Source organism: Rhinolophus ferrumequinum, chromosome 11, assembly GCF_004115265.2.
Source record: "Rhinolophus ferrumequinum isolate MPI-CBG mRhiFer1 chromosome 11, mRhiFer1_v1.p, whole genome shotgun sequence".
In the NCBI taxonomy this organism is placed as follows: domain Eukaryota; kingdom Metazoa; phylum Chordata; class Mammalia; order Chiroptera; family Rhinolophidae; genus Rhinolophus; species Rhinolophus ferrumequinum.
Window position 1 is genome coordinate 36,483,190 of NC_046294.1, and position 20,486 is coordinate 36,503,675.

The following is a 20,486-nucleotide window of genomic DNA, read 5'->3' on the forward strand; positions in this document are numbered from 1 at the left end:
TCTCAGACTTCTAGCTTCAAGTACTGAGAGACAATACATTTATGGATTAAATCACTCAGTTTCTGATACTTTGTTCAGACTCTACAGATCTCAAAGGAAAACTTAAAGTTACCATGGGAAATTGTGCCTTCCAAGCAAAGAAGCCCCACGACAGTTAGCCCCCCTTAATACTAAGATGGTTGAAATGAGGATCCTTTGATACTTCTAAATTCTTCTTTTGTGTGCACAGTTAGAAAAAGCTAACTATAAAATTAGGCAGAAAGAATGGAAAACTTATGTTTAATTAGTCTTTCGAAGCTTCAAAATGAGGATTTAGATAATGGATCTACCTATGATGTCATTTAGATGTCAATCCTATTCTTTGAGGTATTAAAAATGGCCGTTCTTATTTTAGAAGGGGGAAGGTCATTTGGAACTTGACTTATCAAGGACAGATAGAAATTATAAATGCCTCCAGGGCAAAATTGGGATCTAAATGTTCTTTTATAAACTAATGAGTTTTTCTCATGGCTAAAAGGTCTATGTTTTTGTCTATGGGTGTCTATATATGTATGTTGTGAATGTGAGATAATTTTCTACCTCGAGATGGTTCTGTTAAAATTAATTTAAAGGCAAGCACTTGTAAGGATTTGGGTATTCTAAAATTCTCAGAAAAATAGAAACTAACCCAAATGCTTTTCAAATTTACATGATCTATGATTAATCTTTAGTAAATAAAAGCTAGCTTAAGTTTGTTGGTTAATTAAAACAGACATGTCTTAATTTTACCTGGGTTTACAAAAAAAAGAATCATTAGTGAATATAGGTTTTCCTACTTTTGGCTTATCTGCTAATGAAATATCTGCTAATGAAATGTTTTTGTTGAGGAAGCATATGTGTATAAAATTATGAAATGTATATGCCAGTAAAAGAACCTATATTTATAGAGGTTATAAAATGTCTTCATAAATTTGGCTTCTGAGTTTTCATTAGCAATTGAGGTTTTGAGGGTTAATATTTCAAAATATGTAGGAATAACTTTGTGGTGTTCCAGAAGGGCCCCTGGAACACCTCAAAAGCTTTGTCTTTTATGTTAAATTTCATAGGAAGCATTGTAAAATAAGTGATGAAAAACTTCTAGGGTATATTGTATGGATAAACTATGGTTGTAAATTAGACAAATAGTTGCCGCTACAGGAAGCCCAAAATTGCTGCTTGGTTCTTTCAGGCTCCCATTTTTCAGTTTTTACTTTCCTTCATGCATCACAGTGCATTTAAGCTGGATTTAAGTTAGGTGAAGGGACTTATGAACTGACATTATTGAAAGGAGACAGCTTACAATGTTGCCAAAGTGTGATGAAGTCACTTTAAGAAAATGCCAAATTGGTAACAGCTGCCTTTCACAGTGAGCTCCCAGGAGACAAAAGACTTTAAAATTTATTAACTGCCACCTAGAGAGTTTGTATTTTTGGAAAGGACATCATATAAAAAACACTTTCCAACCTTTTTGGAAGGGAACTTATCAGGCACCTAACCACAAATGGACATCTACCCCTCTCTGATACTCACCTCCACTTACAATGGACAACAAAGACTGCTCTAGGATGAGAAGCTGCTGACATCAAGATAGACAGCTATCCCAAGACATTGACTAGGCCTGTATACTTATGGATTGATGTTTAACTCAGAAACCATTTTGTTTGTCTTTACCTGTCTGCTAATTATATTAGTCATAATAACAGTTATACTTGTTCTTTGGATTTTTCTGCGTAGTCTAACTGTTTATGATTACTGATGTAAATGTTATAGTAGACGTAAACTACAGCAAAATGAGACAGGTGGCAAAATTTGGGTCATGATAGTTTACAGGATAGAAATGGTCGAGTGTTTTTTGCAATGAAGGCTAATAAGACCTGACTTCCTCTCTTTACCTGCCCTTCTCTTTTGGGGCAAGTTTAACTTCAACTCACCTCGTGGTTACTGTATTGGTATTGCCCCATCCCCAGTGGTCCCACAAGATGATGTCGATACTAAGACTTCCTAGGAATGAGCCTTCCTAGTGCTGTGAGGCCACACTATCTGACCAAAAGGTTGGTAATCAATGCATTCTTCAGACTGATTTAGGACCAAAGTGGGGAATTGTGGATGAAAACGGGGTTCTACAGACCGTAACCTCACAGGTAGTTGATATGATCATAAATTACTAACTGGGCAGGTAGTCATGCCCCAGGAAAATAACTTCTTTAGTAAAAGGTTTATCTTTGCCTTAAGCAAGCCCTGTCCATTATTCTTGTGCATCTAAGTTAACACACCTTTGCAATGCTAGAGTAATCCTTTTTCAGACCCCTTGGAGACATAAACACCCTCAAGGGAGCACATAATCTTGTTAACTATCCTATAATCCAGTCCCCACCTAGTTTTCTCCCACCTTCATGTAGTCACTCTTAGTTCCTTCCTTAATTCCAAATGCATAAAAGAAACTGTACACTGTCATTCTAAGAAGGATTCCCCCCCACCCCCTAATGTGTTGAGCTTTTTGCTTCTAGGCATATCCTAGTTGGCTCAAATAAATTTTTATAGAAATTCTCTACAGATTTGGATGTTCTTGCATCGACAGAAACAGTGCGCAGAGGAGAAACAGCTGTCAGCTATGTTCTATTTGGTTCAAATGACAGCAGTACTAGTATGCACTTTCTCCTAGAAGTCTGTGCTTCTGTTTTTTACATATGCATCTTCATATGCCCATTGCCAGACAGATAAGATATACTAAGGGAGGCCTACTGGTTCAGATTCTTGACACCTGGCAATTTGTGAATGCTGCTCTTCAGGGATCTGGAGAAGCAGGAAGGTCCCCTTGTTCTTATTGGGAGCCTTCTGGTGGATCAGAGCCTACAAAGTATTGACCATTCAAGATCCAAAAGAAAACAATTAAGTTGGAACTGCAACAAGGAACCTACTGAAGCGAGGGCCCTCTGCTGCTGGGACCCAGGGAAAATATTTCACGTAAGAAAAATACAAATAAGTCAAAGTTAATTTTCCCCAAGACACAGTGTTCTCTCAAGGCCTCTTTCTTTTCTTGTCTTTTCTTTTTTTTTTCCTCTGAAGGCACACAGTTCCGGAGCAGAAGCTAGGAAATCAGCCCCAAGATAAAATTGGTTTCCCCTCCCCTTTTAATCTTATGAAAGAGCTGCCAATTCTAGAAATTCCTCCTATGATGAGAAGATAAAGCAGAACAATGCTGTGGAACTAAGCAAATTCCTAAGGGACATTCTTCCAGGGTGTGTAAAGCCTGCCTGGAAATGTGTATTTCTATGGGGGGAGGGGAGATGTGGAAAGTTTGGAGTAGGAAGGGTGGGTAGACTAGAGTTGGTAGCCACAGCCATACAGAATAATCATAAACTTCTCCAGAGAATAGCAACTCCATCCAGTCTCATCTCCTGGGAGGTGTAGGCATGTTTATTAGTGATTAGAGTGGTTCATCCATTTCACATTCTCCACCCTCTCCCGACCCCCCCAAAAAAAACAAGAAAGGAAAAATATCTGACATATTTCTTTCCCATTATGTGTTGGAGGTAATTTTCTGCTTCTCTTACAGCTTTCTCACAAGTATTATTTTGTAACCGAGAATTGCAGTTCAACTCAGTCTACTACATTAGACTGTGAATCTCTGTAAGGAGCAGACCGCCTTCTCTTACTCTTTAAGGGACAATCAATCATTTGGATTGGAGTCAGAACTCAGTTTGAATCATGACTCCAGCTTCATCTGTAAACGGGGATAAGTTTTCTATCTGCTTGACGTGGTTATGTAATTTTTAAATCTAACATTTGATGGCAAAAGCTTAATCTCACTCAGTTCTCCTGAGGGAGGTATTACTATGGAGATTGTATGTAAAAATATTTTGTAGCACAGAAAAGAGCCGACGGGCTGCGAGTTATTGGGCGATTTTACCTGGCTGTTGTGTGGATTACATGAGCGCTTGTGAAAGCGCCTTATACAATCCACGTTATTGGTCACTAATTACACACCCCACAGCACCTGATCCTCCGTGAGGAATCTGTAAACAATGGGGTGGAGTGAATGATTGGGTATCTTGTCTGTTCCTTTCAGTCTTCCAATCACAAAAGTAATCTCCGCGCGGCCTGGGGAGATCACGAATCTGGGAGCCGCAGCCGAGATGGAGGCGAGCGCGGAGTCCCAGGAGAGGGCACGGAAACAATACAGTCCTTCAGTGGTTGGCGGGCTTCGGACGCCGGGCCGGAGTTCCCGAAGGCGCCCCCTCCCAAGATCTGGGGCCGCCGGGAGAGACGCCCACAACCGGCTGGAGATTCCGCGGGCGGGAGTTGGACCTTAACTCCCACTATTCTAGCTGGCGCCTCACGACCCTCGCCCAAGCCCCGCCCACTAGCTCAGGTAGGCCCTCGAAACCAGCCAATCCGGAAGAAGCCTGGGCACAAAGGCGGTGCTTCCCGGCCGGAAGTGACGTAGTGCTTGGCTGGCGGCGGAGTCGGCCGAAGCTTTCGGCCGCGGCTCAGGCAGCTGAGTGGAAAATGGCTCGGACCGTGGCAGCTTCGGCGGCTCGGCTTATGGTGGAGGCGGAGGCTCAGGCGGCGTGAAGTGAGGAGCGGTGAGTGCGGCGGGGGCCAGTACCTGGAATTCTACTCTGCAAGGGCGGCGAGGGACCCCGGGGATCCCGGGATGGAAAGGTCCTTTGCCGGGGCCCCGATTTCCGCGGGTGCTCGGCTCTGACCCTCCATCCCGTACTCTTGGCGCTGCCCGAGTCCGACTCACCTCCCTCCGGGCCTTGCTTCCACCCAGGCCGCTGCTGACTGCCCCGCCGAAGGTGCAAGGGACCCGCGCCAGTACCAGGCCCCTCTTGTCGGGGACTGGGGCGGGGGAGCTGAGAGTTAGTTTTGTCCCAGAGGGAGAGTGGAGGCCACCCTCTTGTCCCTCGGGACAGGGTTGGAGCCTCAGTGGCCGGTCCTATTGTAGAATTGTTAAGTTCTGGCGAGTGTGTCTTGCACTTCTCACTTATGTCTCCTCCCCCACTTGTTTTCACCTCCTTGTCCCATCTAGGGCTTTGGGGGCTAATGATCCTTTATCTTCTCCCTTCCCGGTGATTGCCTTTTTTTGCCGCGAATCCACTTGCTTCGCGAAGACAGTATTATTTCAGTGTGTATTTAGCGCATCATCTTTCTCCGAGGGCGGTCCGGTTAACTCTTTCCGAGTGACGGAGGAAAAATAAATAATTGAAGAAGAAAAGCACATACTTATTTTCCTCACTAAATGGTTTGGCTTTGAAAATGAGATTCTCCAGCTGTGGAATTTTTTTCGGGGGTTGAGGAGCAGGGATTGAGAAGGGAAGTAAGGAAGGCGAAAACTAAATGAGGAGGAAAGCCTGGAGACAGCGAATGTGGCAGAAACGAAGGTGGTAGTTCTTTCCCTATATTCTCCTGGTGGAATTTGAGGTTGTAATTATATTTTTATTTTCAACAGTGGGTGTTGACTTGAGTGTTAAGGAAGGAGGCCTTCCTCTTTGAACAAGATTACCTATTAAACAGGTACCTTAAAATCTTTCCAGGTGGGTGTCAAGCAAAAAAGTGCTGTTGGGAAAATTGTTTAATACGATATTGGAGCATCAAAGCCATGGATTGGAAGCCATGGAGAAAAAAGAAAGCTGTTCTTAGAAGAGTGGAGGAGACATAATTTAAAGGGGGAAGGCTGTTCGTAGGAGGTCCAGGAACGCTGATTCCAGGAGAGACTTTGTACCTTTACCTCCTTGGCTAGTGGTCAAGTCTCCACAGGACACTTAGCAACTCTGCCCTAGTTGGGCTTTTTGCTCTTACGGTATTCATAGTAGCAAATCAGATTGAAGTGCCTTGGTTGACAGCTATACATTTGAAGATAACTGCTTCTTTAACATTAAGATGGTCTTTGAGTACTGAAAAGCATTGTGACTGAGAGAAAAGAGATGTTATTACTTAATTCAAACTTAATTCAAAAGTGATTTTATTTAGGTACAAAGCACATATAGAGCTTCTTCCACAAGTAATTTTACCTACATTAATAGATTTTAAAGTAATCTTTTTCTTTTGAAAATCTCTGTTGCTATTTGTTTTTTGTATGAATGTTGCTTGCGGTATTTTTTTGGAAAACAATATATTGTAATGTTTTCATCCGTAAATTTCACAACTTTTTCTGTTTTATGGAATAGTAAAGTTGATATGCTTGAATTTAGGAATCTTAGAAACTGTAACTTTAAGTAACTCGCAGTATATTAAGCGTATGATCTTTTTGTTTCTCGCTTCAGCCATGAATGGTTCTAAAATTTTCAATTAATTGATTGAAAATTCTCACGTTCAGGAATCTTTCATCTTGCAGTGTCTCACTTAGTAAGCACATTCAGTAAATGAGAGTCTTACTTTTTCAGAGCATCAGACCAAGCTTTTCAGAGCAGCAGTGTGACACACTTTTTTTTAATGCTTTATAACTTGTGTTGCTTTGATAACATAAATTAACCATTTTATTACGTATTTTCCATATTCCAAAAAGAATTTAAGGCAGGTAAATGATAAAGGTGAATGTTTTAGTGCCGTGGCTTCACATAGTCTATGACTTGATTAGTTAGTTGTACCTCAGTAGGGTTAAAACTTGACCCTCTGAAAGCTCTTACTGTTTTTAGAGGCCGAGTAAGGGTGCCTGGCATTGCAGTGGTTCCAGAGATAGAAAAATGAATGAGATAGTGCTTGTCCTCAATAAGTTCTTTAGTCCGTCCGGGGAGAAAAACACAAATCACAGTCGCATGGTTGCAAGGGCAGTGGTAGATCCAAGTAGTACTAAACAGGATGTGATCACCTGGGCCATGAGATGGAGAGGGAATGAATGAGTGTATCTTGGCAGGAAGATGATGCTCAGACTGAGTCTTGACGGATGACTGTTAGTGAGGGTGGGATTAAGGTGATCAGGTTCTAGACCCCGCAGTGATACTACCGAGCTGTGAGATAGTAAGCAAGCTGCTGAATACCTCTGGTATCTGGTTTTTTATTTGAGAGTTGACTCAAATAAAATCAGTGCTGTCCAGTAGAAATATTAAATGAGAGCCACACGTGTAAGATATTTTATATTTTTTTTGGTAAGTCTTTGATATCTGGTGTGCATTTTACACTTATTACACATCTCACTTCGGACCAGCCACATTTCAAGCACTCAATAGGTGCTTATGGTCAGTAGCTACCATATTGGACAGTGCAGATCTATAGTATGCAAATTCTGCTTTTCTACCTTCGATTCCTGCTTGAAAATGAAAAGCAACTCCTATGAGAAATGTGTTACTAGTAATTTAAGTTTCTAGTCATTTTGGTAGTATTCATACATGATGCTCTTTTTATTGTGATTAAGGTCATACTTGGAAATGATATATTTCAGGTTGTTCATAGGGTTATGATTGGGACTAGGACTAGAAGAAACTTTGTTTTTCTTGTCTCTAGTGGTCACATTTTTGATAATCTTTATTTTGTACATTTATGTGTATTGTGTATCCCCCTTTCTCTGCAATCTGTTATTTGTCACATGTGACGGACTCAAAACAGTGGGAGAGGACACATGGACATTTTAAGCAGTTAAAAAGGAGATTTATGCAATATTAAACTACCTTTTGGATTTCTTAAAATTTTAAATTTAGCTATTTACATTCAGAACGGAATGGGATTTTGAAACATTCTTGATTTTAACAGATTTAAAGCAATCATTATTGACTAAGTGGCAAGTATTTATCTTTTAACCTTGAGAATGCATTTTGAAGATACTGTATAATTTAAACATCCTTACTTTTAGACATATGGCTCTCTGTTAGTCTTACAATACAGAAGGTTGCATTATTGATATGAATAAATGATGTATAATGCGAAGTCACTCAATTTGCTGTGTATTGAGTTTAGTTTAAAAAAAAACCAGTAGCTTATTTTAAATAAGTACCGATGACTAACAATGATAAAGTAAATAATATCCTTACATTTGTATTGATGGATGATTATAGCTTAACTAATGCTTTCCCCCTCCACAGACCATATTTTCTGTGAATTAAATATGGCGAGCATTTTTCTCATTTTCATAGAGAGGAAAACCAAGCCCAGTGAGGCTGTGACTTGTTTAGCATAATATATTGGAGGCATTGCTTCAACTTAAAATGTCTTATACTGCTAAGCCTAGTGTTTTTTTCTTTCATATAGTACTTGAGTGTTTAGATAAATAACACTTACCAGATTTTGGAGTGTTTCTTAAAGAATGGATGCTTCCTGCTTTTAGGGAGTTTACATTCCACTTAGGAGACTGACTACAATACACATAGCAGAAAGTACTTTAGTTATAAAAAATTGTTAATGGGAAAGAGAAGCTGTAAGGAATAGTATAGGTATATTTAAAATAGATGAGAGTTAATGAGGCAGGATTTTTTTGTTTTTGAGTAGAGTTTAGATCTTAAACTTGCTGTAGGAAAAAGGTGATGAGATGTCCAGGACAGTTACTTCAATGTACACAGAACAACTTGGAAACGTAGGTTTAAGGAAAGATTTGGTTTGCAAGGCTGATTTGAAAAGATGACAGGATATAGGTAAAGTAAGAGATGAGAATAGACATCTGCAATAAATAATTTAGAGGCCAGTGGTCAAATTTTCTATTGCTCGCGTGAGTCAGGAAATCTTAGCACAGCCTATGAATGTGTGGCTTGAATGGTGTGGAAGAGATGGTGAAGAGGACTAAAAGAGAGGGTGGTGACTATGAACGAGCAGCAGAATAATGCTAGTTTCTGTTGTGAAATGAGGAGCAGTTTGATGAGGAATCTGACTATGAGAAGAGAAAGGAATAGGTAGTACTAAAAGAAAATTGGTTAAAAATTTTGCAGTATGGGAGTTACTAATTGAAGCAGGCTATTTAAAAAAAGAAATTGGCAATTTACCTTCAGAAAATAACAGAAACAAGAAAAAATTAAGTATTGTTAAAGGTCTGCTGTGAAATGAGAGGAAAAAGCAAAGACAGAGTCCTCTTTCAAAATAAAAGTGAGGAAACTGAGAGGAGAGAATAGAGAAATCAGTGCAGGTACTTACCTTGTTGATGGGATGTTGATGGGAGAGAGAAACATGCTTAGGAAAATACTTGTCTAATTAGAGAACAGGAACACACTATTTCAAATGTTTTATTGGCAGTTTTGGAAATTATGTGAAGCATGTATTTCCTCTCCCCCTCCCGCACCAAGATAAGCACTGAAGGAGACTTAATTATACCTGTAAGGAAAAACATAGTGCTAGGAGTAGCCATAACCAAACTGATTTATTACGTCACTTTATATGTGTTCATAATTTAACTTATAACTGTTTTGACTCCTCTTTTCAGTTTAGTGTGTAAGTTTTTCTTAGATTACAGTGCTGCGTTGGGAAAAGGTGCTCTTTCTCTTTGGCTCAGGTTTCATAGCCTGGTTTCATCTGACTAGATCTTATGACACTTATCAGACTGGTATTCTGCCTGTATTGAAATGCATGACATGACACTGTAACTGTTTAACTTTTTTAAGAAAATCAGATTTATTGAGATACAATTTATTTACAGTAAAATTAATCTGTTTTAGGTGTACAGCTCTATAAATTATGACAAATAGTGACAATGTGTCACTACTACCACCACAAGGTATAGAATATTTCCACCATTCCAAAAAGTCATCTTTATGCCCCTTTGTAATCAGTACCTTCCACTTACCCTTCCGTCTCTGGCAAGAACTGATTTTTTTTTTCTTGTTCGTATATGTCATATAAATGTTGCTTTTCCAGGATGTCATATAAACTTGCATCATACAGTATATACAGCCTTTTAAGTCTGGTGTCCTTCGTTTAGCCGAATGCTTTTGAGATTCAATAAGCTGCCTTAAAAAATTAACTAATTTTTAGGAACATTTTAGATTACAGAAATATTGTAAGATAGCATAGAGAATTTCCATAAACCATGGACCTAGTTTCCCCTATTATTTTTCTATGTATGTAAACTATTGATTTTTAAAATTCGTTTCAGATGTAAACTACTGATATTTGATAATTGTCAACAACACAAGATTCTAGAATTATCGTATTTTGTCCTGTATAAGGCGCACATTTTTACCCACATTTGTGAAGGTTAAAAATAAGGGTGCGCATTATACATGGGTAGTACTAATTCCATATCTATATAAATGTTTTTAATTCTTTTATTTATGTGTATGAGTTAAAAGTGTAACTCTAGAAATCAAAACGATATCCATATGCAAAATAATACCCTGGAATACGATTATCAGTTTTGTTGAACGTATGACGAACTTGTAACGGCAAAGAGTTCTTGGCCTTCTATGATGCATAAATATCGTAAATTTGTTACCGGTACATTTGTTCTTGTACGTTATATCTGTTCTTGTGTTTTGTAATTATTTGTTACATAAAATTTCTTGTACCATAATATGTTAAAAAATAAATGCTAAAATTCCTTTATAATATAAAAAAGTATAAACCTAAATGTAAACAAATAAAAATTTGAATTAAAACATTAAAATGGAAGATTTTTTTTACCCTGAAAGTTTGGGCCAAAAACGTGGGTCCTCATTGTACACAGGAGTGCATTATATATGGCAAAATATGGTAAGTTTTAAAAAAAAATTATTTGTCAATTACAGTTGACATATAATATTATATTAGTTTCAGGTGTACAACATAGTGATTAGAAGTGATCACCCCTATAAATCACGTACCCATCTGATACCATACATAGTTAGTATAACATTATTGACTGTATTCCCTATGCTATATTTTACATCCTCGTGACTATTTTGTGACTACCAATTTGTACTTCTTAATCCCTTGCTCTTTTTCACTCACCACTCCCAACTGCCCTCCCAGCTGGCAAACATGAAAATGTTCTGAGTTTTTTCTGTTTTGTTTGTTTATTTTGTTCTTCAGATTCCACATATAACTGAAATCATATGGTATTTGTCTTTCTTTGACTTACTCTACTGAGCTCAGTATCCTCTAGGACCATCATTGTTGTTGGAGATGGCAAGATTTAATTCTCTTATGGCTCACTAATATTACATTGTATGTAGTATGTACCACTTCTTCATTTTAGTGATTCATTGATGGACACCCAGGTTGCCTGCATATCTTGGCTATTGTAAATAATGCTGCAATGAACATATGGATGCACATGTCCCCTTGAAGTAGGGTTTTGGGTTTCTTCGGATAAATACTCAGAAGAGGGATTACTGGGTCCTTGTCTCTTGCTATACATAGCCTTTATTTTAAAGTCTATTTTGTCTGGCATAATTTGAAGTGAGTCTCTTGTAGGCAGCATATGTAAGGGTCTTATTTTCTTATCCATTCAGACACCCTATCTTTTTTTTTTTTTCTCTAGTTCACGTCAGACGGGTAATGTGCCGATGTCGTAACAAGGTTTGTGGGAGGCACATCTCACACAAAAGCGTGAACACCCATTCATCACACTTATGAACTACAAAAGGATCGAGACACCCTATCTTTTGATTGGAGCATTTAATCCATTTACATTTAAAGTAATTGTTGCTAGATATGTAGTTATTGCCATTTTATTATTCATATTTTTTATCTTTTTTTTTTCTTTCTTCTTAAAGAAGTCCCTCTAACATTTCTTGTAATACTGGTTTGGTGGTGATGAACTCCTTTAGCTTTTTCTTGTCTGGGAAGCTCTTTTATCTGTCCTTCAATTCTAAATGATAGCTTTGCTGGGTAGAGTAATCTTGGTTTGTAGGTCCTTCCCTTTTATCACTTTGAATATTTTGTGCCAATCACTTCTTGCCTGCAAAGTTTCTGTTGAGAAATCAGTTGTCAGTTTTGGAGTGCCCCTGTGGATAACTAACTGCTTCTCTCTTGCTGATTTTAAGATTCTATCTTTGTCTTTAAGCTTTGGCATTTTAATTATATGTCTTGGTGTGGGCCTGTTTGGGTTCATCTTGTATGGTACTCTCTGTGCTTTCTGGGCTCGTATGTCTATTTCCTTCACCAGGTTAAGGAAGTATGTCAGTTATTATTTTTTCAGTAGGTTTTTAATTCCTCTCTTCTTCTGGTACCCCTATGATGTGGATGTTAGAGCACTTGATGTTGTTCCAGAGGCCCCCTTAAATCATCCTCATTTTTTTGGATTCTTTTTGTTGTTCTGACTGGATGTTTTCTGCTATCTTAACTTATAAATTGCTGATTCAATCCTCTGCTTTATCTAACCTACTGTTTCTTCCCTCTAATGTAGTTTTCATTTCAGTTTTTGTATTCTTCATTTCTGACTGGTTCTTTTTTTTATGTTTTCTATCTCCATTTTTATGTTTCTGTTGTCTTTGTTGAAATTCTCCCTGAGATCATTGAACATCCTTATAACCAGTGTTTGGAGCTCTGCATTTAGTAGATTGTCTCCATTTTGTTTAGTTCTTTTTCTGGAGGTTTGTTCTGTTCCTTCATTTGGGCCATGTTTCTTTGTCTCCCCATTTTGGTTGCCTCCCTGTGTTTGTTTGTATGTATTAGATAGAGCTGCTATGTTTCACAGTCTTAGTAGACTGGCATTATGTAGTAGGTATCCTGTGGGTCCCAGTGGTGCATTCTCCCTGGTCACCTGAGCTGGGTGCTCCAGGTGTGTCCCTTGTGGGGGTTGTGTGTGCCCTCCTGTTGTAGTTGAGACTTGGTTACTGTTTGCATATCAATGGGAGGGATTGCCCCTAAGGCTCATTGGTTATGAGGACTGGCCATGACTACAGTGGAGGAGCTGTTGTGTACAGGCTGACCCTACAGAGCAAGATTTGCTTTAGAAAGGCTCTGGTCCCTGCCCAGTCTGCCCTGTGGGTGTGTTGTCCTTGGAATCGGCTGAGTGATGCTCGGTCAGAAGCTAGCCACCAGGCATGCCAGCCTTGGGGCTTCCTGGGAGGGGCCCTGCTACAGGCCAAGTTCAGCCACAGCCTTGCCCTGCCAGGGGCCTCCTTGGCGTGAGTCACAAAGTAATCCACAGATGGCTGCCACCTGCACTGGGCTTAGAGGCACTGAAAAGGCAAAGCCATGAACTGAGGCTGGCTGCTGCTAGTGCCAGGCTTGGGGCTGCTTAGCAAGAGGTATGGGGCATGCCAAGACCTATGCTGCTTGTTTGGGGTTTGTGAACTTTTGAGAGATTTTGGGAAAGTCTGCATTATGAACTAAGACAGGCTGTTTGTATGGAAACGCCACAGGAAGTGGCCTGAGTGGGCCCGAAAGTTGGGTGGGGCTGGGTCTCAGGACATCACCAGGGCAGGGTGAACAGTGTTAGCCATGTTGATGTAGACTCAGATACGAGCATCTGCCTTTGTCTCCACACTGGGAGAGGGGAGGGCTCAACAAAGAAAATGGATTTTGCCAGCACTTCTGTCTGGGAGATAGCTGCCCCTCCAGCCCTCTCCCTGGAGCCAGACAATTCCTCCCTATGTGTCCCTAGTGCTTTTCGAGCCACTTTCAAATTGCTGGAGATCAGAGCAAGTGAGTCCATCAGCAAGTAAGTCTGTGCTTGGGTCCTTTCAGAGGAATGAGTGGGACTCCAGCTACACTCCCTCTCCCTCAATGGTTTTCATAGCCAGTGGTCGTGGGGATTTCTCAGCACTGGAACCGTGGGCTGGGGAATCTGGTGTGGGATAGGGACCCCTTGCTCCTCGGGGGGGATCTCTGAAGTTGAGATAATCTCTCCTGATTTTTAACCCCCACATGCGGGTGGAACCAGCCCATTTTGCCTCTCTGCTCTTCTGCCAGTCTCGATGTAGCTTCTTTATGACCTTAGTTGTAGGACTTCTGCTCAGTTGGACTTCAGTTAGACTTCTCAGTGATGGTTGTTCTGTAGTTTAGTTGTAATTTTGATGTGGTTGTGAGAGGAGGCAAGCACATTTACCTGAGGTTTTCTGTTAAGATGATGACTTTTATTGTGAGTGAAAATTTGTCATTTTAACCATTTTAAGTGAACAATTCTGTGACATTAATTGTATTTACATGTTGTGCAACTATCACCACTATCTATTTGCAAAATTTTTCATTACCCCAAACAGAAACTTTATACCCATTTAGTTGTAACTACCCATTCCCCTTCTTTTCAGGCCCTGGTACTGCTAATCTATTTTCTGTCTCGATGAATTTACCTATTCTAGATATTTCATATGGGTGGAATCATGCAATATTTATCCTTTTGTGTCTGGCTTATTTAACGTTGCATAATGTTTTCATACATGTTATAGCATGCGTCAGAACTTTACTCTTTTTAATGGTTAAATAATATTCCATTGTCTGTAACATGCCACATTTTGTATATCCTTTTGTTGATGGACACTTGGGTTGTTGCATCTTTTAGCTATTGTGACTAATGCTGCCATGAGCATTTGTGCACAGGTATATAAGTCTGTTTTTAACCCTTTTGGGTATATATCTAGGAATGGAGTTGCTGAGTCATATGGTAATTTTGTTTAATTTTGCAGAAACACCAAGTGTTTTCCAAAGTGGCTGCACCATTTTACACTCCCATCAGCCAAGTATGAGGGTTCCAAATTCTCCACATCCTTGTCAACACTTGTTATTTCTGTTTTGTTTTAAATTATAGCCGTTTCAGTAGCTATGAAGTGGTATCTTATTGTGGTTTTGATTTGAATTTCCCTAAAAAGTGATGATGTTGAGCATCTTTTCATGTGCTTATTGGCAATAAGCTGGGTTGTTTTTTCTTTCTTTCTCTTTTGCAAAATGGTTTATTATCCCAGGAGGAGGCCCTCCATGGGAATAAGCTGGGGTTTTTAAATGGTGGGAACATACTTACGGTTCCAATAATTGGACAGATGTAGTATATATATTTTTAATGTCATTATATACTAGGCATTTTATGTGTTTTTTTAATTTAACCCTACAACACTATGACACATGATCTGTGTTTTACAGATGAGAAAACTAAGACAAAGGCAGATAAAGTAGCTTGCTTAAGATTACACAGTGAAAGGGAGGTGTGATATTCGAGCTCTGGTTTTGCTATTTACTACATCTTCTCCTTTGTTATCACTGTTCTATGAAAGTAGCAATTTTATGCAGTTGGTTTCATGAGAAAATAAGATTTTGTTAGCTAAAGAAATTGATGGAGTTTGGGTGGAATGTTTCAGAAGTATTCATGTCAGTTTTTCATTATTTTTCCCTATTTTGGGGTTCTCAGTTGCAACTCAGTTTTATATTTTCTTACCTTAATTCACGTTGGAATGGAGTCATATACCATAAATTTAGCACAAAAGCATACTGTTTGTTATTTGTCATGTTGGAATTGGGTGATGTTAGTGTGTATTTAATGATTCATGTTAAATGAACGAACAGTAAAGTAGTCCAAAGTCCAGCAATTATCTCCACAAAGCAGTACTACTGTTGGGATTCTGAGTTAGATTGAAAACTGCTTTGTCAGGAAAACGTCTTTCAATAGGAACTTCTTGCTGTGATTGTGTCCCCCCTCTTGTCTCCCTCCCAAATACTTGCAGTTATACACATACACAGTATAGAAAGTAGTTCTGGATGAATGCCCTGGTTGTGAATCTTTTATGTGTAGAATGTTGCTCCTAAGGGCTGAAGGTAGTATAATGACTGCTAGTGCTTGTTAGAGTACAGGGTGGCCATTGCTTTTTGTCCAAATGAGAGAATTAAGCCCTTTATTAATTGTAGTACTTGGGCAAAGCATAATTTTAATTGTGATATGGAGGTTAAAGAATGCCATTATCCAGGCCAGGCTCATCCATCTTTAAACTTGTGAAGAAGCTGGGAAAGGCTGTTCTCTTAGGTTTTCCCATGACTCACTCTTTTCTTATGTCCAGGTTATGGCTCTAATTTCATCTTTTTCCCTGACTAATAAGAAAAGAAAATTCTTCTATTACATGTTTATCACCTTTGTTTCAAAATAGTAAATATTGCCAATGATGAAATATTGAAAACTATCAGTTTAGATAATGAAAAGTAAATCTTTCCACCGTTGGCTTCCCCAGTACTCCATCGTTAGGTATTGACTTAGTAGTTTCTTACCATTATCACCTTGGTCTCCTTAGGTGTCTTCCTTACCTAGTCAGATCCTTCCGATTCTATCTTACCTATATCCAGGATCTGAGCTAGTATTTATCTCCTATCTCTGTGCTTTTCAGTCTTTGTTCCCTGAAGCCTTCTCTTCAACCTATCACATGTTGAAGGCCTTTCCGGTTTTTAAATAGCCAAACCTGACACCTCCTCTTGTCTACTTATCTCTCCTAGTTCTCTTCACTGTCAAAGCATTGAAAGATTAATGTCCTTCTTAACTTGTAATTCCTTTTTCAGTTTTCCATACTTCTATAAACTGTCCTCTTTGAAAAGTCACTAATGAGGGCTTGTGGGGGAGTGGAAATGAGTGAGGAGTGACTGCTAGTGGGTAACGGGTTTCTTTGGGGGTTAATGAAAACGTTTTGAAATTTGGTAGTAGTGGTGGTCATACAACTCTACATATAGTGAAAACAACTGAATTGTATGCTTTAAATAGGTGACTTATATGAGTGAGTTATATCCCAATAAAGCTGTTCTTAAAATAGTCAGAAATAGGGGGTGGCCGGTTAGCTCAGTTGGTTAGAGCACGGTGCTGATAACACCACGGTTGCTGGTTCAATCCCTGCATGGGCCACTGTGAGCTGCACCCTCCTTAAAAAAGGAAGGAAGGAAGGAAGTAAGGACTTAAAAAAAAAAATCAGAAATGAACTCAGATCAAGAGTATTTTTTTTAGTCTTCATCCTGTAGTTTCTTTACACCTATTGTGTTTCCCTGAAAATAAGAACTAGCCAGAAAATCATCTCTAATGTGTCTTTTGGAGCAAAAATTAATGTATTACAGTAAAATAAGACCGGGTCTTATATTAATTTTTGCTCCAAAAGATGCATTAGAGCTGATTTTCCGGCTAAGTCTTATTTTTGGGGAACCAGGGTAGCTGTTATTTTCCTCTGACCTTTTGTTTCTTGCTTAAGTACTGGTGGCTCTCAGGATTTCTTCCTTGTCTTTTTCTCTTCCCTCGACACATTCTCCCAAGGCAATCTCAACTACTTTCAGGACTTTAGGTCTTCAGTTTTACATAGATAACACCTCAAGATTCATCTCTAGCCAAATTGCTCTGTGAAGCCCAAGGCCAGTATTTCTAATCAACAAGCAGACTTGAACTGTATTTCCCACAAGCACTTCAAAATAGTAGTGTGTTTTTGTCTGACTGAAAAGGACCATGTGGCTCTGAAGAACTGTTCAGAGAATACATGTGACTTTCTTCTTCTCGCAGCGAAAGAAATTAATGGTTTATTATTTGGCACATTTAAGATGACTTCTGGGCTGGGTGGTGGCTCAGGCGATTGGAGCTCCATGTTCCTAACGCCGAAGGCTGCTGGTTCGATTCCCACAGGGGCCAGTGGGCTCTCAACCACAAGCTTGCCAGTTCGAGTCCTCGAGTCCTGCAAGGGATGGTGGGCTGTGCCCCCTGCAACTAAGATTGAACAGGGTACCTTGAGCTGAGCTGCCTTCCGGATGGCTCAGTTGGTTGGAGTGCGTCCTCTCAACCACAAGGTTGCTGGTTCGACCTCCCCAAGGGATGGGGTGCTGTGCCCCCTGCAGTTGACAATGGCAACTGGACCTGGAGCTGAGCTGCGCCCTCCACAACTAAGACTGAAAGGAGAACAACTTGATTTGGAAAAAATCCTGGAAGTACACACTGTTCCCCAGTAAAGTCCTGTTCCCCTTCCCCAATAAAATTAAAAAAAAAAAAAAGGATGACTTCCAAATACTTTAAATGAAAATGAATGAAACAAGAGTGGATTAAAACTATTGTATCTCTTAGGTTAAAATACTCCTTTTAAGTATGAAAGTTTTGGGTACTCTTAAGTATCTTACAGATTACCAAAGACACTCTGCAGTGAAGAATTGCTTCCTAATCTGCTTGATGTTAGAGTTCATTTCATTTTTTTGTTTAACAAACACCTGAATGAAAGCTTGCTTGTTTCGGGACTGTTCTGGCTGCTGGGGATATAGGAACCGGACAGATAAATCCCAGCTTCATGAAATTTACAGCCTCGAGGGGAAAAATAGACAATAAAATAAGTAAAATATATGGTATACTGAGTGGTACTAAATGCTAAGGAGAAAGTAAGCCAAGTGCATAGGCATGAAGTTAAAGCCAGTTGTGGTTTTAACAAGGTTATCAGTGAGGACTTGACTCAAATGTCACCTTCTCAATTAAGACTTGCAGAAGGTTAGAGAGTGAGCTGTTCAGCTATCCAGGGGAAGATCAGTGCAGTCAGGGAACACGAGCAACGGCTGTGCGAGAAGCATAATGTATTTGAGGAAAAACAAGGAGGCCAGTGTGACAGGAGCAGAGAGGAGAGTGTCAGGAGAAAGGTAACGGAGGACCAGCGCTTGGAGAACCTGGTGGACTGTTGCCAAGATTTTAATTTTTCTTGGAGCAAGATAGGAGCTGTTGAAAGTTCTGAGCAGAGGGTTGACTAGATCTAGATTTTTCCAGAATCACTGGCTGCTGTGTGGAAAATAGTCTGAAGGGGAGGGCGGGATAGAGGGGTGGCAGAGACAGATTGGGAGACTATTTCAATAATCCAGGCAAGAGATAATGGTTGGTTGGTCTAGCATGGTAGCTGGAATATAATGAAGAAATGCTCAGATTCAGAAATGTTTGAATGGAGAGCTCGTACATGGAGTTTACGTACATATCCATAGATGTCTGATAGAACCACCACCAAACATTGCTGCCTTCCTGACAAGCTATAATTGATTTAGTATTTTCTAATTAAAATAAGAAATAAAGTAGATTTACTGGATTACATAGAATGGTGAGTGTGTGCAGTCACCTCCCCCACTGATAGGAATACCCTACTATTCATTTTTAAATGTTTTACAATGCAGCAAATATTCTTATGTAAATTGATCATGTTATGTGCAGTGTTCATTATTAAATGGCTTACAGATGGTGAAAATTTGAGAAACCATATTTCATAGTTTATTTTCTTTTGCAGTCTTATCCTTTCCCCCTATCTCTTAATGAGTAAGGGTGGTGTCCATAATTTAGCCTATAGATTGGCAAATGAAGAGGGACAATACAGCTCTTATTTGTTTTTTGTTTTTTTATGGTATCAGTAAAGAGTTGAACTTCTTGTGTTTACAATAATTTGCCACAAGTAGGTAAAAAAAAACCCATATACTATTTATAATGCAGGTGTTGTTTGTTATTTTTCAGATACCATGTATAATATACATATGAAAATGTAATTAACATGTGGGGAGTGGATTCTTTTATTATGAAATAACACGTAAATGCATAAAGCATATATGACTAACACACAGTTGTAAAATAAATACTTGTGTAACCAGTCACTAGGTTAGGAACTAGAACCTTGCTGGTATCCCAGAAGTTCCCTGATTGAAAATCTTTCTCCCTCCTTCTGTGAGTAACCACTATCCTAAATTTTGATAATCCTTTTATTTCCTTCACAGTTCTACCATTATATAAGCAATCATAAGCAATATAATATTTTTTTGAACTTTGTATCAATGTTTATAAGCATTCATAAACAATACTATTTTATATTTTTGAACTTTGAATGGAATCGTATGTATTTTTATCTCTCCATTTGCTTAACATGGTTTCTAAGTTTTATCCATTTTTTAAAAAAAATTCGTTTGTTTATTGACATTGCTGTATAGAATTTCATTAAATGAACTGTGATATACTAATAAATAATTGGTCTTTGTCTCTGGTTCCTGTCATGCATCTTCTAAAACCCTGGGATCTCCAGAGTGATACAAGTGTCTTTTGTATGCTAATGAGATGACTATTGTCCAGGACCCCTAGATAGCTACAGGACGGGGACTGGTCACCAGAAGGACCGAGGTTTGACTTAGAGGGTAGGAACTTTCAAACCTACCTCCTGACCTCTGGGGAGGAGAGAGGAGCTAGAAATTGAGCTGATCACCATGACCGGTGATTTAATCCACCATGCCTATGTAATGAAATCTCCATTAAAACTCCTAAGTTCTAGGGTTTGGGAGCTTCCGGTTTAGTGAACACACTGGGGTGCTGCTAGAGGGTGACGCTTCCAGAGAGGCCATGGGACCTCCATGCATTCTCCCACCTCCAACCTTGCCCTGAGCATCTCTTCCATTGGCTGTTCCTGAATTGTATCCTCTATAATAAACTGGTAATAGTTAGCCGTTTTCCTGTGAACTATCTAGCAAATTATCAAACCTGAGTCGGGATCATGGAAACCCTTGATTTGTACTCAGCGTGGGCAAAAGTGTGGGTAACACAGTACTTGGAAATGGCATCTAACGTGAAGACATCCTTACGGGACTTAGCCTACGTGGATTCTGACACTAAGTGTCAGAATTGAATTGAATTGTAGAACACTCAGTTGGTTTCAGGGGAATTGGAGAACTGGATGTTAGTGTGG

The 20,486-nt window shown here is 39.4% G+C and overlaps 1 protein-coding gene and 1 non-coding gene across 2 annotated transcripts in view; one reads left to right on the forward strand and one right to left on the reverse strand.

The window, feature by feature from the left end:
• Nucleotides 1–4,454: 4,454 nt before the first annotated feature.
• The window catches only part of PIK3C2A (phosphatidylinositol-4-phosphate 3-kinase catalytic subunit type 2 alpha), a 92,837-nt gene continuing 76,805 nt past the window's right edge, over nucleotides 4,455–20,486 (forward strand). The window contains exon 1 of the mRNA XM_033120179.1: nucleotides 4,455–4,604. The gene's annotated coding sequence lies outside the window, so the exon portion shown is untranslated. The remainder of the gene's footprint in view (nucleotides 4,605–20,486) is intronic.
• On the reverse strand, nucleotides 11,403–11,506 carry LOC117031385 (small nucleolar RNA U13). Its single transcript, XR_004424531.1, has one exon. It is a non-coding gene; the product is annotated as a small nucleolar RNA U13 (small nucleolar RNA).